General features: G+C 38.7%; 1 protein-coding gene across 3 annotated transcripts in view; it reads right to left on the bottom strand.

The window, feature by feature from the left end:
* The window catches only part of COL8A1 (collagen type VIII alpha 1 chain), a 151,904-nt gene that overhangs the window by 94,636 nt on the left and 41,826 nt on the right, over nt 1-15,442 (bottom strand). Inside the window, exon 2 of one of the 3 annotated variants that reach the window (XM_053903251.1) lies at nt 14,689-14,819. The exons of the other annotated variants lie outside the window; for them this stretch is intronic. The gene's annotated coding sequence lies outside the window, so the exon portion shown is untranslated. The remainder of the gene's footprint in view (nt 1-14,688; nt 14,820-15,442) is intronic. 3 annotated transcript variants of the gene reach the window in all.

Below are 15,442 nucleotides of genomic sequence, written 5' to 3'. Positions count from 1 at the left end.
CACACATACACACAGAAATTACAAGCCAGTATGTCTGATGAACATAGATGCAAAAATCTTCAACAAAATATCAGCAACCCAAATTCACCAATATATTAAAAGGATCATACACCATAATCAAGTAAAATTTATTTCGGGGATGCAAGGATGGTTGAACATCTATAAACCAGTAAATGTGTTACACCATATTAATGAAATGAAGGATAAAAATCATGTGATCATCTCAATAGGTGCAGAAAAAGCATTTGACAATATTCCATGTCCATTTAGGATAAAAACTCTCAACAAAGCGGGTATAGAGTGAATGTACCTCAACATAATAAAGGCCATATATGACAAGCCTAGAGTTAACATGACACTCAGTAGTGAAAACCTGAAAGCTTTACTTCTAAAATTAGGAACAAGTCCACTCTCATCACTTTTATTCAACATAGTATTGAAAGTCCTAGCCAGATCAATTCAGCAAGAAAAAGAAAAGGCATCCAAATTGAAAAGGAAGCTGTAAAACTGTCACTATTTGCAGATGACATGATATTATATATAGAAAACCCTAAGGACTCCATCAAAAAACCATTAGAACTAATAAATTCAGTAAAGTTGCAAAATACAAAATCAATACACAAAAATTTGTTGTTTCTTTATGTTAATAACAAACTAGAAATTTGAAAAAGAAATTAATAAAGTAATCTCATTCACAACTGCATCAAAATGAACAAAAGACCGAGGAATAAATTTAACCAAGAATGTGAAAGATCTGTATATTGAAAACTACAAGATATTGATGAAAGAAATTGAAGACGACACAAATAAATGAGAAGATATTCTGTGTTCATGGACTGAAGAATTAACACTGTCAAAATATCTGTACTACCAAAGTAATCTAGAGATTCAATGCAATGCCTATCAAAATTCCAACAGTATTTTTCACAGAAATAAAACAAACAATCCTAAAATTTGTGTGGAATCACAAAAGATCCTGCACAGCCAAAGCAAACTTTAGAGAGAATAACAAAACTAGAGGCATCTCACTCTGATTTCAAACTATATTAACAAAGCTAGTAATTAAAACAGTATGGTATTGGTATAAAAATAGACATAGATTGATGGAATAGAACGGAGAGACCAGAAATGAACCCACACGTATGTTGTCAATTAATTTATGAGAAAAAAAGCCAAGCATACACAATAGTGACAGGACAGTCTCTTCAATAAATGGGAAAACTGGACCACTATCTGACCCCATACACAAAAATTAAAAAGTTGAAAGTAAGACTTGAAACCATAAAACTCTTAGAAGAAAACATAGGCAGTAAGTTCCTTGACACAGATTTTTTTAATCTCACACAAAAAGCAAAAGGAACAAAAGCAAAAACTAACAAGTGGGATATCAAACTAAAAAGCTTCTGCATAGCAAAGGAAACCATCAATAAAATGAAAAGGCAACCTACTGTACAGGAGAAAATATTTGCAAGTCATATATCTGATAAGGGGCTAATATCCAAAATATATTTTAAAAACTCATATAAATTAATAGCCAGAAAACAATCTGATTTAAAAATGGGCAGAAGATTTGAATAGACATTTTTCCAAGACATACAAATGGCCAACAAGTACATGAAAAGACACTCAACATCATTAATCATCAGAGAAATGCAAATCAAAACCACAATGCGATATCATCTTATACCAGTTAGAATGGCTATAATTGGAAAGACAATAAATAACAAGTGTTGGTGAGGATGTGGAGAAAGGGAATTTTTGCATTATTGATGGGAATGTAAATTAGTAAAATCACTATGCAAAAGAGTATGGAGTTTCTCCAAAAAGTTTAAAATAGAACTACCATATGATTCAGCAATTTCACTTTTGAGTATTTATTGAAGAAAATGAAAACACTAATTCAAAAAGATATGTGCACTCCCACGTTTGTTGCAGCATTATTTATAATAGCCAAGATATGGAACTAATGTTAGTGTTCATCAATGAATGGATAAAGAAATTGTGGTGTGTGTGTGTGTGTGTGTGTGTGTGTGTCATATATATTTTTATATACACGTATATAGATACACATACACATATGCATATATATACATGTGAAAAAATGTTGAAATGTCACAAATCCATTTGTGACAACACAATTGGACCTTGAGGGCATTATGCTAAGTGAAGTAAGTCAGAGAAAGACAAATACCATATTATCTCTCTTAAATGTGGAATCCAAAAACCAAGCAAAAACCGAGCTCATAGATACAGAGAACAGACTGTGGTTTGTAAGAGGTGGGGGTGGGAGAAATGGGTGAATTTCTTATGTTTAAATAAGTCGAATAAAAAATTTTTTTGATAGTAAAAAAATATCCAAAAAAAAGCACCTAACCAAATTTAGGGATCTTGGGATATGTGCCCATTGTCAGTTCCTTTCCCATAGCTATCCAACAAATTAATTAAAAAAGAAAGATAAAGCAATTCTACCTGACAACACTTGTTACCTTTCCTTTCTCCATAGGACTTTATACCACCTGACATGTTAGCCATCTACTTGCTAACTTCTTATCTGCCTCCCCACTAGAATGCAAGCTTCATCAAGGTGACAGCTTTCTTTTTCTTTTGCCACTGAATCCCCAGCATTCTTACACATAGGAAGTAGTACTGAGTGAGCATTTATTGAATGAATGAATGCATGAATAAATACACTCAGAATAGTATCTGCCACACCTGATGTTGCCTGTTGTCCTCATCATCTTTATTTCTATCTCACATGAACTGCAATCACCCCTGGCTTTCTCTGGAATGTTAGTTGCCAAAAAAAATATCTTGATTCAATTGGAAATGACAACAGGTCTTTATATTCTCTTTGGGCACTAGTCAATCCTTAGCTACAGTTATAGAGACAAATAGAAGTTCTGTGGATTTTGTGCCTTGTATATTATGACATGTCAACAATGTTTTTAATATGGCCAAGGCCTGGCTTATGCAAGATGGAAGCAGATTAAGTTTGGCATATTTCATCTCTGCTTTCTGAACTTTTCTCTCTTTTCTGAGTTTTCTGTCACTTAGATCAATGGTTATTTCTCCTATCCTGGAGAGAAGTTGTCTTATAAACAAATTTCAAAGTTAGCTGTTAGTTATTTAAAATATCATCTCTCTCAGAATTTTTGAATTTTAAGATAGGAGAGTAGGGATAAGGTAATATGTACCCTGATGCTCAGAATCCCTAAGGGTGGAGGCTGTTGAAGTATGGTGGAATTGCGAGGCAGACAGGAAAATCTTCCCACTGCAGTTTAAGTGAAATAATCAGGGAGATTTCTTTGGCTTATGCATAGTTGGTGGCCTTGATTACTTTATTCTTCACTTACAAGCTTACTCCTTCTGAATAACAGGTATGGGAGGGCAGAGGACAAAAATGGACTCCAATAACACCGAAGAACTCTCCAGTGAATGCTTTCATTTTCTGTTTTGAAACTGATGTGGTGAAAAGAGCATAAAATTGTGAGTTACAAGTTCTGGCCCTGCCTCTACTTGAGAAATAGTAATATTTCTGGGGTGCCTAGGTGGCTCAGTCGGTTCAGCATCTGACTTTTGGTTTTGGCTCAGGTCATGATCTCACAGTTTCGTGAGTTCAAGCCTCATGTCAGGCTCTGTGCTGGCAGCCCAGAGCCTTCTTGAGATTCTCTCTCTCCCTCTCTCTCTCTTCCCCTCCCTCCTTGCACTGTCTCTGTCTCTCTCAAAATAAATAAATAAATGTAAAAAAAAATTAAAAAAAGAAATGTTAATATTTCACTGCTAAGGGCCTCAGTCACACATGCATGGGATATGGTGGCTGATGATCTTCCAGATAAGATTTAAAATTAATGATTTCTAGAATTCCATAATTAAATGAAAGTTGATAGCTGATTTTTTTTATTTTTTATTTTTTAAAATTTACATCCAAATTAGTTAGCATATAGTGAAACAATGATTTCAGGAGTAGATACAATGGAGTATTACTCGACAATCAAAAAGAATGAAATCTTGCCATTTGCAACTACGTGGATGGAACAGGAGGGTATTATGCTAAGTGAAATTAGTCAGAGAAAGACAAAAATCATATGACTTCACTCATGTGAGGACTTTAAGAGACAAAATAGATGAATATAAGGGAAGGGAAACAAAAATAATATAAAAACAGGGAGGGGGACAAAACAGAAGAGACTCATAAATATGGAGAACAAACTGAGGGTTTCTGGAGGGGTTGTGGGGGGGTGATGGGCTAAATGGGTAAGGATAGCTGATTTTTTTTTTAATGGGAGGATAAGAGAGAGTGGGCATAAGTTTTTGTAAATGCCATGGGGGCATTCAGAAGCAGCCTGAGAAGGAATCTGGCAATTCAAGAAAAATCATTAAACTTCTATTTTCAAGAGGACAAATTTTGGAGGATGATATGTCTCACTTCGTGAAACTGCTTCCTCAGTGTACCTAATTTTCTTTTCTGTACAATAGAGGATGGGGTTCCCAACAGTGAAGGAGAATGAAGATCCTTTCAGGTATATGTTGTATCCTATAGACACTGAAACACTCCACTGCCAGAGGACATACTTTTCTTTTTCCATTAGGAAAAAGTCTTACCCAGGAAGTCTGGGGGTAAAGGTTTCTAAGGGAGAGTTTGTAGTGTGTCCACCCATATCATGTTATGTTTGGCTTTGGTCAGCACCTTTATTTTTCTCCTTTTATGTTTTAAATGAGGTAAAATCTGCAAGGAGAAAGGAAAACAGAAACAACAAGATCTTTCACTATATATGTGTTTTGTGAAAGTAAATTGAAACCAAATGAATTCAAAGCTGATATTTTGCTTACTAGACTAACTGAAAATGAGCACTCTGTTTCCCAGACCCTTCACCCAGGTCCTCACTGGTCCTCTCCAGTGAGCTTGTCCACTGGTCCTTATCACAGGAAAAGAAACTTATACTATTGTCTGAACATTCCTCTTGTTTTTCCTTTCTTTGTATAATAAAGCTCTTTCTGCACTTAGGAACCAGATACAAAATTATGAATCTATGGTGAGAAGAGTGGGGGCCTATGCATGGGAAACTGTTAGAACTTTCTAAGTGTAAGTCAGACAACCTGCCTGTCTGTAAACATGGAGCTTCCACCAAGTAAACTAAATGTGGTCAAGTACACACACTGCCAGGGGTACATAGGGGTGTGTGTGTGTGTGTGTGTGTGTGTGTGTGCGTGTGTGTGTGTGTATTCAGGCACATGTACACACAACTCAAAGGATGCCTCAGCAATGCGGCTTGGTGGTGACAGTGTGTCTAAGTCTGGGCCTCTCAGATTTTACCATCAACTGGTTTAATGAAAAGTCATATTTTCTCTCAAGGTTTTGGTAATGTTGTGGCAAAAATAGAGAAAAGGGAGCCCAGCTGATTTGGCAGAACTAAGAATATTCCTCCTGATTCTGTCATTGGTGGGTTGGAGGTTAACGATAGTAAGTGACGAAGATGAGATTTGAAGACTTAAGCTCCTCTCGCAGTAGAAGGTGATAAGAAACATGTTGCTCTTGCAAAAGTGTGACCTCTCACACCATGTAGGTCACATGGGAGAAGGGTGTAGGGCTGCACTCTGCACCAATAGCATGGCACTGGGCAGGCTGCCAGCCCTAGTGAGAGGTCTGTGCATCTGTACTGGTCTCACTTCTGCCAGTACTAGTTGGAGGGACTGGGGCACAGTTCCCAATCTAGGCCTCAATTTTCCTGTGGACATGAGGAAGCTTAATGTGACAATCTCTCAGGTTCCCTTGTGTTCTCACACCTTGTCACTGCCACCTTGGTTCTTAGAGCAGCAGCATCTACATCACTTGGGAGCTCATTAGAAGAGCCATTTGAGGGGCGCCTGGGTGGCTCAGTTGGTTAAGTGACTGAGTTTGGCTTAGGTCATGGTCTAGTGGTTCATGAGTTTGAGCACTGTGTGGGGCTCTGTGCTGACAGCTTGTAACCTGGAGCCTGCTTTGGATTCTGTCTTTGTCTCTCTCTGCCCCTCCCCTGCTCATGCTCTGTCTCTCTCTCTCTCTCAAAAATTAGCATTTGAAAAAATTAAAAAAAAAAGAAATGCCATTTGGGGCCTCACTGCAGACTAAGCACATCAGAATTTGTCTTTTTACAACACCCCTAGATGGTTCATGTGCACCTTAATGTTTAAAATGCATTGATTGCTCAAATGTTCTTTTTTATTCATATAATTATTTCATCAACAATCAATTTCTTTAAAAAATTTTTCTTAATGTTTATTTTTGAGAGAGAGAGAGTCAGAGCATGAGTCGGGGAGGGGCAGAGGGAGGGAGACACAAAATCTAAAGCAGGCTCCAGGCTCTGAGCTGTCAGCACAGAGCCTGATGCACGGCTTGAACTCAAGAACCAGGAGATCATGACCTGAGCCAAAGTTGGATGCTTAACTGACCAAGCCACCCAGGTGCCCCAACAATCATTAATTTCAACACATTATAAACATGACTCTATACTGATCATGACTAGACTATTTAATCTACACTTAAAATGAGTAAGAAACAATGTGTGTTTGTATATGTGTGTAACATGGAATGGGGGAGAGATTTTTGGGTAGAATGGAGAATTAACCAGGTTTTTAAAAATGAGATTTTTTTTAAGACTTTTTTTTTAATGTTTATTTATTTCTGAGACAGAGAGAGACAGAGCATGAGTGGGGGAGGGGCAGAGAGAGAGGGGGACACAGAATCCGAAGCAGGCTTCAGGCTCTGAGCTGTCAGCACAGAGCCGGACGCAGTGCTCGAACTCACAGACTGAAAGATCATGACCTGAGCCGAAGCCGGACGCGCAACCGACTGAGCCACCCAGGTGCCCCAAAAATGAGATTTTTAAACTTAACTTGACTTTTTTGCTTAGAATGGAAAATTAACTATGTTTTTCTTAGAATGAAGATAGTTCTATGCTTAGAGTAAAAATGTATTTGAGAAAGTAAAATAAAGCCTAGGAAAGAAATGTTTAAAGGATTTTTTTATTTGAAATTCTAAGATAATTTTTCAACAGTATTTGAAAATACAACACAATTACATTAAGTTAAATAAGCTTTGTACATTCCCTCTGTCCAAAGCACAGTGCAAGGTCTGTAGAGGACAGATATCCAAGGATTGTAAGATTCTAAGGTTTGAGGATAGGAGATGACTGTGGGGATGGTCTAGTCCATCCCAGGTCCTCTCTGTACAGATGAAAAGACTAAGGCATAGACAGATTTGTGATCTCTTCCCAATGTCACACAGGTAACCTAAAAGCAGAGCTAGGACAAAACAAAAAATCAGGTCTTGGAAAGTAGATTGGGGGCTTTGAAGACTAGTTCAAAGAACGCTACTGAGGGCTTGGTCAAGATGTTGGCAGTGTGAGTGGAGGACAGGGTAGAGATGAAAGAGAAATAGCTTGAGTACAGTCTTTAGAGGTTGGACACTCCTTGCCTTTAGGACAGTAGTAAAGGGTGGACAGGAGTTGTAGGTGGCCATAGAGTTGTGAGCATAAGTGATGGAAAGAAAAGCATTTTTAAAGATCAGAGGAACGTGGCAAGGGGAAGTTTTAGCTCTGAACACTGATCCCATGGAAAAATTTGGGAGCTTACCTGTAACTGTCCTACCAGTGGTACTTGTTTTTAACTTCCTACCTCACTTTGGCAATGGTCCTCCACTACTTCAAATTTGACTCATCTTCAGTGGCTTCCCCTCTTTTATGGAGCTTTCCTTGGCAATAAAATCTCACTCTGCTCTTCCACTGAATGCTTGGAGCTCTTACTGTCCTTATCACTTATCACTCATCAAGTCCTTGATGATATACAGCTGCAAGTGATCTGTTTTATTCATTATTGATATACTCATTCAACTAATGTTGTGTTTCTAGGTTCTGGGAGGACAGACTGAATCCCTCTCTACATGAAGCTTAGATTCTGATGGGAGAGACACATCATAAGCGACAAATAAAGATACAATAAATAAACATACAAAGCAATTTCAGATAGTGACAATAAAACAGAGTGATGATAGAGACTGGGAGATACTGCTGAATTTTTTTTTAATGGAGTGCTGTAGCTTGTCACTATTTCTGTATCCAACTAGACCATAAGTTCCTCAAGGGTAGGCCAGTTTTATGTTACTTTGGCATCCTTCATAACACAGAGAAGCCTACTGATGACAGAGTAAGAGCTTATGAAATTTCTTTTTTGAATAAATAAATGAGTGTTGAATGCTTTACTCTAGATCCTTTTCTATCATTGACTCAGGTATTTCCTTTATTCAATATCTGTGTTCTTTGCTGGCCAGATAGCAGTAGGGCTATCAGTATGGAGGAAAAATACGGTTTGGTATGAAGAGGGTCATGTGTTAGGAAGTGAAGAAGAAATGCACAGATGTGTCTTCACAAATCTTCCCAAAGGAATTGGTCTTCTAGATGTAAACAGCTGCATGACTCTTGAGTATCTCAAGGCTCCTTTGTCTGTTGTCAGTGAGAATTTATAACCCTCATTGTTAAAATTGTGTATTTTTCAAGCTAGAGTCACTCCTAGGTGCTGAAAGATTCTCAAACTACTTCTCTTGTGCCAAAGTATTTCCAGTTAACTCCCTGAAACATGCTTTTATCTCAGCTTCCTTGATCTTTTTAGGTAATGCCAGCATTTTAAACAATTTGGTTGCTTCCCTTTTAACTTTCTAATCTGATGAATTTAATTCTGAGTCATAAACCTATAAAGTTTATTAGAAGATCTAATCATCCCAAAAGTTTCTTTAGAGCAGCTACTCTTTTAATTTCTCATGGAGTTGACAGGAAACATTTCATACCTCAAATAAGCCTGCAGATTTTTGTGTGTGATTGCACATTTTCATATATTTTGGGTGGAGGATTATAGCAAACTGACTAAATTACTGCACAGAAAGTTTTTTAAATTAAAAAAAAAAACCACACAAAACCAACTTAAGAAAGTGGGTCAGAGAGGAGGATGGTGAAAGTAAGGCAAAAGAGATCTGAATGTGTTATGCTGAAATCTGTCACACGAATTCCAAAATAAATACCCCTGTTTCTACCTGAGTTACCACCTGAAGGTCTGATAGTCATAATCTGGGGAGAGCATGACTGGTGTTAGATTCTGGTATGATGGTGCAGGGCCTGAGGAGACTTCTGGGTGTCCCTGCAGAGGGGCCTGGCAGGTCTAGTCTCTGGTGAGCCACTGGCCACATGCAAACAGGACCCCAATCCTTCCAGACACTGCCCTCTGCCTGTCCCCTCAGATGGATATTCAGAGGGTCCCTCAGCCCTGCTCTGGTTCCACCTTTGACCTTGTTTCAAGGTTTTCCCCTGACTGGCTGCTGTTGGCTGCTCTGGGTGAAAGTATCTGAACCCTCAGAACCTTACTCCTTGGTCCAGGCTTTTCATGTAGGTGTCCCTAGCAGATCCTTCCTAACCCTGGGGATGAGACCCAGACAAGCTTTAACTCTCATTAATCTTGACATTTGGAGGAAGAAGTTATTTTTAAATATCCAGGAATGTGTTATAGAAGTTGAAAATTGTGATACCAAATTGACTCTCTGCTTTTTTTCAATTCAGGTATTAGGATAAGTAATATTTAGAATTCTAGGTATGTTATTAATAAAAAAAAAAAACCCTTTGCCTTTTACTGACCTAGCTGATGCTCCTTAATTTGTTATTTAAATTCTTTTAACAAATATTGAGTGATTCTCATGTGCCAGGCAGGAGGGCAGGTACCCTAACAAAGCGTTCTATGGGACACAGTTGAGAAAGGAAACCGAAGAATATGTGAAATGATTAATAATTGTAGTCTTGATCTGATGGGAACAAACACAAGAATGAGAAGATGGGGGAAGCAGGAAGAGAGAGAACATCCAAGTTGTCTTATGATTGTAAATTATGTTTTATTTTTAATTTTTTTAATGGAGGACAACTAACTGCAAATCTCATTCATAGAATAAGTAGTTTTTTGTTCGTTTGTTTGTTTTGAGAAATCGATACAAAAACCCCCAAAACAAACAAGAGGTCATTACAATTCAATTATCTTAGGGCTTATGCTAGTTTATTATTGAGAATTTTTTTTAATTGCTTAAAAATAATTCATACTTTTCTCTTAATTATAACCATTTTCTCCTCCTAATCTTTTAAGACTAATATGCTTTGTGGAGGCTACCGTCACTAATGTCACCTCATTAGTAACTTTTAATTTTTAAAAAAATGTTTATTTATTTATTTTGAGAGACAGAGTGTGTGTGTATGTACCAGCATGAGAAGGGGAGGGGCAGAGAGAGCGAGTGAGAAAAAAAATTCCAAGCAGGCTCTGCATTCCCAGTGCAAAGCCTGATGCAGGACTTGATCTCACAAACCGTAAGATCATGACCTGAGTTAAAATCAAGAGTCGGATGCCTAACTGACTGAGCCACTCAGGTGCCCCAGTCATTTTTAATTTAGATTACATGTTTAAATGATAATATCTTAGACATATTGGGTTATATAAAATATATTGCTGAAATTAATTTTACCTGTTTCACTTGACTTTTTAAATTTTTTTTAATATAGGTTTATTTTTGAGAGAGAGAGAGAGACAGAGCACGAGCAGGGGAGGGCCAGGGACACAGAATCCGTAGAAGGTTCCAGGCTCTGAGCTGTCAGCACAGAGCCCGATGTGGAGCTCGAACTCATGAACTGTGAGATCATGACTTGAGCCGAAGCCAGACGCTTAACTGACTGAGCCACCCAGGCGCCCCTCACTTGACTTTTTAAATGTGACTGCCAGAAAAATTTAAATGTGACTCAGTATATTTCTACTGAGTTGGCTGCTATAGAATCTTCATATGAAAATCTGTTCATTATTTGGATGGATTGTGGCTTAAGATGTACACCCTTGATAATTATTACTAAAAAAAGAGAAAATATATAATTTGGCTGGAAAGGATGTTAATTATATCCCAACATCTTTTTATAAAAATCCACTGCAGTGTTTACTTCTGCCAGTAGTCAAAAATGTCTTCAAAAAAGGGGGTATGCATTTTGATCTATTCTTTGCTTCCTATCCATATGCTAGATAGTTGTATTATTTGGCTAAATGTTGTAAATTAGCTAATCTTGTCACAATCCTGCTGGTCTATCAAGAAGCCTCACAATTTTGTATAAGAGAAAAAGATTAAGAACCCCCCACATTTACAAAGATTTATAGATAGGAAAGAGTTGAAGAATGAGAAAGATAGATTAGATTTATCAAGCATAAAAGAAATGTGAAATGCACTTCTGGTTTGACACATTTGGTTTGACATTTCTCAGGTGATATAAAGGTATGAGGAAGAAAGAGATAAAAAGATCATTTTCAAAGAGTAAACATGGCACCATGCAATTATTTCTTTCCCTTTGTTTTAAATATAGTTCCTGGGACTTTTATTGCAGGCAAAACCCAGAGTAGTCTGGAGGCAAATTAAAGAAAGTATCTGACAGTATTACTGAGGCCAAATACAGTATGCTCAATTATTCAAATAGTTTGTTATTCTTCCTGGCTATGGTCATACTGAGATCTCTTGTTTCTAGGTCATTACTCAATGACAACAGGGAGAAGAAGAGTAGAAACAAAATGGAGAAGATTGCCCCAATGAAGAGACACTTGTCACTGGGGAACATACAAATGCCCATTACAGTAGTCCCTTCCCCCTTGTCCATGGTTTCTCTTCTGGCACTTTGAGTTATCCACCCTCCAAAAGCAAATGATCCCCCTTTTGACATATCATCAGAAATTAGTAGTAGCCTAACACTCTGTCACAATGCCTATGTCATTCACCTCCGTTCATCTCATCGCACGGGCATTTTATCATCTCATGTCCTCACAAGAAGGAGGAAGACAGTACAATAAACTATTTTGAGAGAGAAACCACATTCACATAGCTTTTATTATAGTGTATTGTTATGACTGTTCTATTTTATTATTAGTTATTATTGCTAATCTCTTTCTGTGCCTAATTAATAGATTTGACTTTATCATAGGTGTGTATGTAGAAGAAGAAACATAGTATATATATAGGAATCAGTCCTATCTGTGGTTTCGGGCAGGCACTGAGGGTCTTGGAACATATCCCTCATGGGTAAGGGGGGACCACTGTAAACCCAGTGTTGGATTAGTGAAATTTGTTTAAATGTAAACCATAATATTCTCTTAACCTGTACATCCATCCATTTCTTTGCGGTTATTTGAGATATATTTGATTTTCAAGCCACAGAAGGCTTCCGTTGTCTCAGTCAAGGCTGCTGTTTGCAAAGGGGTTATTGGCTAAAACTGGACTTGTGAGTATCCTCGATCACGGACTTATGTGGTTTCTACAGTTATTTGTAATTGAATTACACACCATCATGGAGGAGTGAGCGTGCGTGTGCGGGAGGAGTGAGTGGGTGTTGAGAGAGGGAGGAAAGGGGAGAGGAAGTGTCTGGCCTGAGTATAGAGGCCTTCCTACTGCCTGGATCAGGAGCGAGACACCCTGTAACTTGATTCTTCTCTAAGTACCTCCAGGAATAACATAATTTCATTAAAAAGCAGTCATTTTTAAACTTGGGGGGAAAAAGCCTTTTTTTTTCCCAGAGACAAAAAGCATTCCTGTTCATTAGTTGTAAGAGTAACACTTGGCAATTTAAGCCCACCATTTTGGTAACATTTTTCTGAAACAGTACCGTCAACTACACTGGAAAAGCTAATAATAAAATCTGTGTTCTGCTACTAATTGGCTACTAATTGCTACTAAAGCAGGAAACCTGCTTTACTTCTTTGGGCCTCCGTTTCCTTATCTGTCAAAGGAAAGGTTGGATTACCAGAGCTTTTAAAAAATTAATCCCTACTGCTAATTCTGCCCTTAGGTTCCCTGTCCACAAGGGTGGTTGGGTGGCCGTAAGGGAATGTAGGGAGGTGGTTTGAAGTACTCGGAACAAACTTAGAAAACCAGTGCATTAGTCGTCTGCGCATCTTGTTAAAATGCAGATTCTGACTCAGTAGGTCTGGGGTGAGGCCCAAGTTTCTACACTTCCAATAAGATCCCAGGTAATACCGATGCTACTGGTCCACGTGCCACACTTTCGGTAGTGAGGAGCTAGGTGATTTTCTCCCCGCCCTCCCCCCCCACCCCAGCCTTCTCATTCAACAGATGAAAGTGGGTCCTACACAGGCAAAGTGATTTTCCCAAACTTAGACAATAATCGAGTGGTTCACCCCATATAAGAATTTCTGGTATTATCACTAGCAGTTTGATGACAATGTCACTTTCTACGTCTCTTCTATCCTTTCCAATGCTAAAACTTTGGGTGATAATACTTTGTGGCTTCACATTTCTCTGGAGTCACTCTGGACTCAGTATTTTGGCCATACTATCTCATTCACTCTCACAGTTTTATGTCAAATCATATGCAGTAGTTGCTAGAAAAACTAAATTTGGCAGATAAACTAATTTTCAATTCATTGCCTTAATCTCGGATAGAACGAGCCTTGGAGGTTTATGTTCTGTGCATGGAGAGAAAGTAAGAGTCCACTAAGGACAATGCCTGTTTTCTGATTCCATGAATTTTGACAGCTGTCTGTTAATGCACTTCAGGAGATCAGCTTTAGCAAAGGTTTTTAGACTATCGGGGCCACTTAAGATTAGCCATCAGTTAATACCACTAGATCTTTTGCATTCTGTGTGTTATTGCCTTTAAGGAGCTAATGACAATAATCTGGTTGCTTTCTGTTAGATGAATACTCCTCTCCTGAGGTTGATTTTTTTCCACCCAGGGCGCACATCGCTAGGTATGGACACATTTTTGGTTGTCACAACTGTGGGGGCAGTGCTATTGGCATCTAGTGGGAAAAGGCCATGGGTGTTTCTAAAATTCCCACACTGTACAGGACAGCACCCCACAATAAAGAAATATCTGGCCCTAAATGTCAACAGTGCCAAGGGTGAGAAACCTTATGCCAGACTGATGTGGGCAGGAAGAATTGGACATAATGATTGCAGAACTCCATCACAGGCTCTTTGGATGTATTTGACCAAATTCTTTATGCTCCCAATGCATTATTTTCCTTCAGAGAAAAAGTAATGATAACACAATAAACCGTCTGTGGTATGCTGGATACTGGACCCCCAAAATGTCCATGACTTAATCCCTGGGGCCTGTGAATATATTACTTCACATAGCAAAGAGGATTGTGCAGATGTGATTAAGTTAAGGATCTTGAGATGGGAAGATTATCTTGAATCGTTTAGATGGGCCCAATTAATTACAAGCATTCTTATAAGAGGGAGGCGGGAAGGTCAGATTTCAGATTTTTAGTGTATGAGAACACAATATGCAGTTAAACCTATAGTTATTTGGAACATTTTTCTCTAAGGGCATGGGAGGCACTTTGGGGTTTTGCATGAACATCAGTGAGCATACTGTTGAAGACGCCGGTGGGCCTAGCGGCTGGTTGAGAGACTCAAGCTAACTTTCTCTGTGCCACTTTCACAGGCAGTTTTTGGGCAAAAGAATTCATCAGGTATGTCGGAAAATGCAGAACATTGTGGCAGCGGCTGTACAGTTATTCATGAAATCTCCAAAATGACAAACCTTTGCTGTGCTCTCACTTAAAACGATTTCATTGATTTTTACAACAACCATATTAAGTTACTTGTTAAGATGATTATTATAAGTTTCTTACCGAAGCCTCACTGTAGTGCTGCTTTTCAGTTTGAATCCCGAATAATGATGGTATCAGGTTTTTTCTGGTCCATATCAAGTATGTCTGTAAGCAATTAGATGGCATCCAGAGTGCAGCATGGAGTCTTACAACTGTAACACACAGTATATGTATTCATTGGTGTGCCAGCATGCACGGCAGCAGCCTCCTGCCCAGTCACAGCTCCCCGTACCCCTCAGCTCATGGAGTGCAACTGCCTCATCTACCTCTCCCCATTTGTGAAATGTCACAGTTTAGAATCATATAGTCCACACTACTACTACTACTACACACACACACACACACACACACACACACACACAGGAGCAGATGAGCATAACTAACATTTGCATAGTGCCTAATAGCCCACCAAGGGCTCTTCACCTCCATTCTACAACCCTTAGCACATTGTTGTTACCCATATTTCACAGATCAGGAAATGGGACTAAAAGAACCCCAGTGATATGTCTAATGTCAAAAAGGCAGTGGAGACAGGCGGGCCTTGAATTTTCTTTCTCTGACTTAGCCATCACGGGTCCACCTGCTGTTAGGTGGCCCCACTGCATGTGGACTTTGAGACACGTGACAGGTGTAGAGCTCAGCCACAGTCATCGTGGTGATCACACTGAGAACTTAGAGCAGGGGAGTTTTACCATGTGGCCCTGTCAGCTGCCCTCTAATGTTCTCCTGCTTTTAAGACTTTCTGTCTCTGCCTTTGGACCTTGGGAGATCTCCT

Source organism: Panthera pardus, unplaced genomic scaffold (genome assembly GCF_024362965.1).
Source record: "Panthera pardus isolate Hobbes unplaced genomic scaffold, ASM2436296v1 HiC_scaffold_16, whole genome shotgun sequence".
NCBI classification, from domain to species: domain Eukaryota; kingdom Metazoa; phylum Chordata; class Mammalia; order Carnivora; family Felidae; genus Panthera; species Panthera pardus.
The sequence above is the reverse complement of the archived record's forward strand: the minus strand, read 5'-3'. Positions and strand labels throughout refer to the sequence as shown.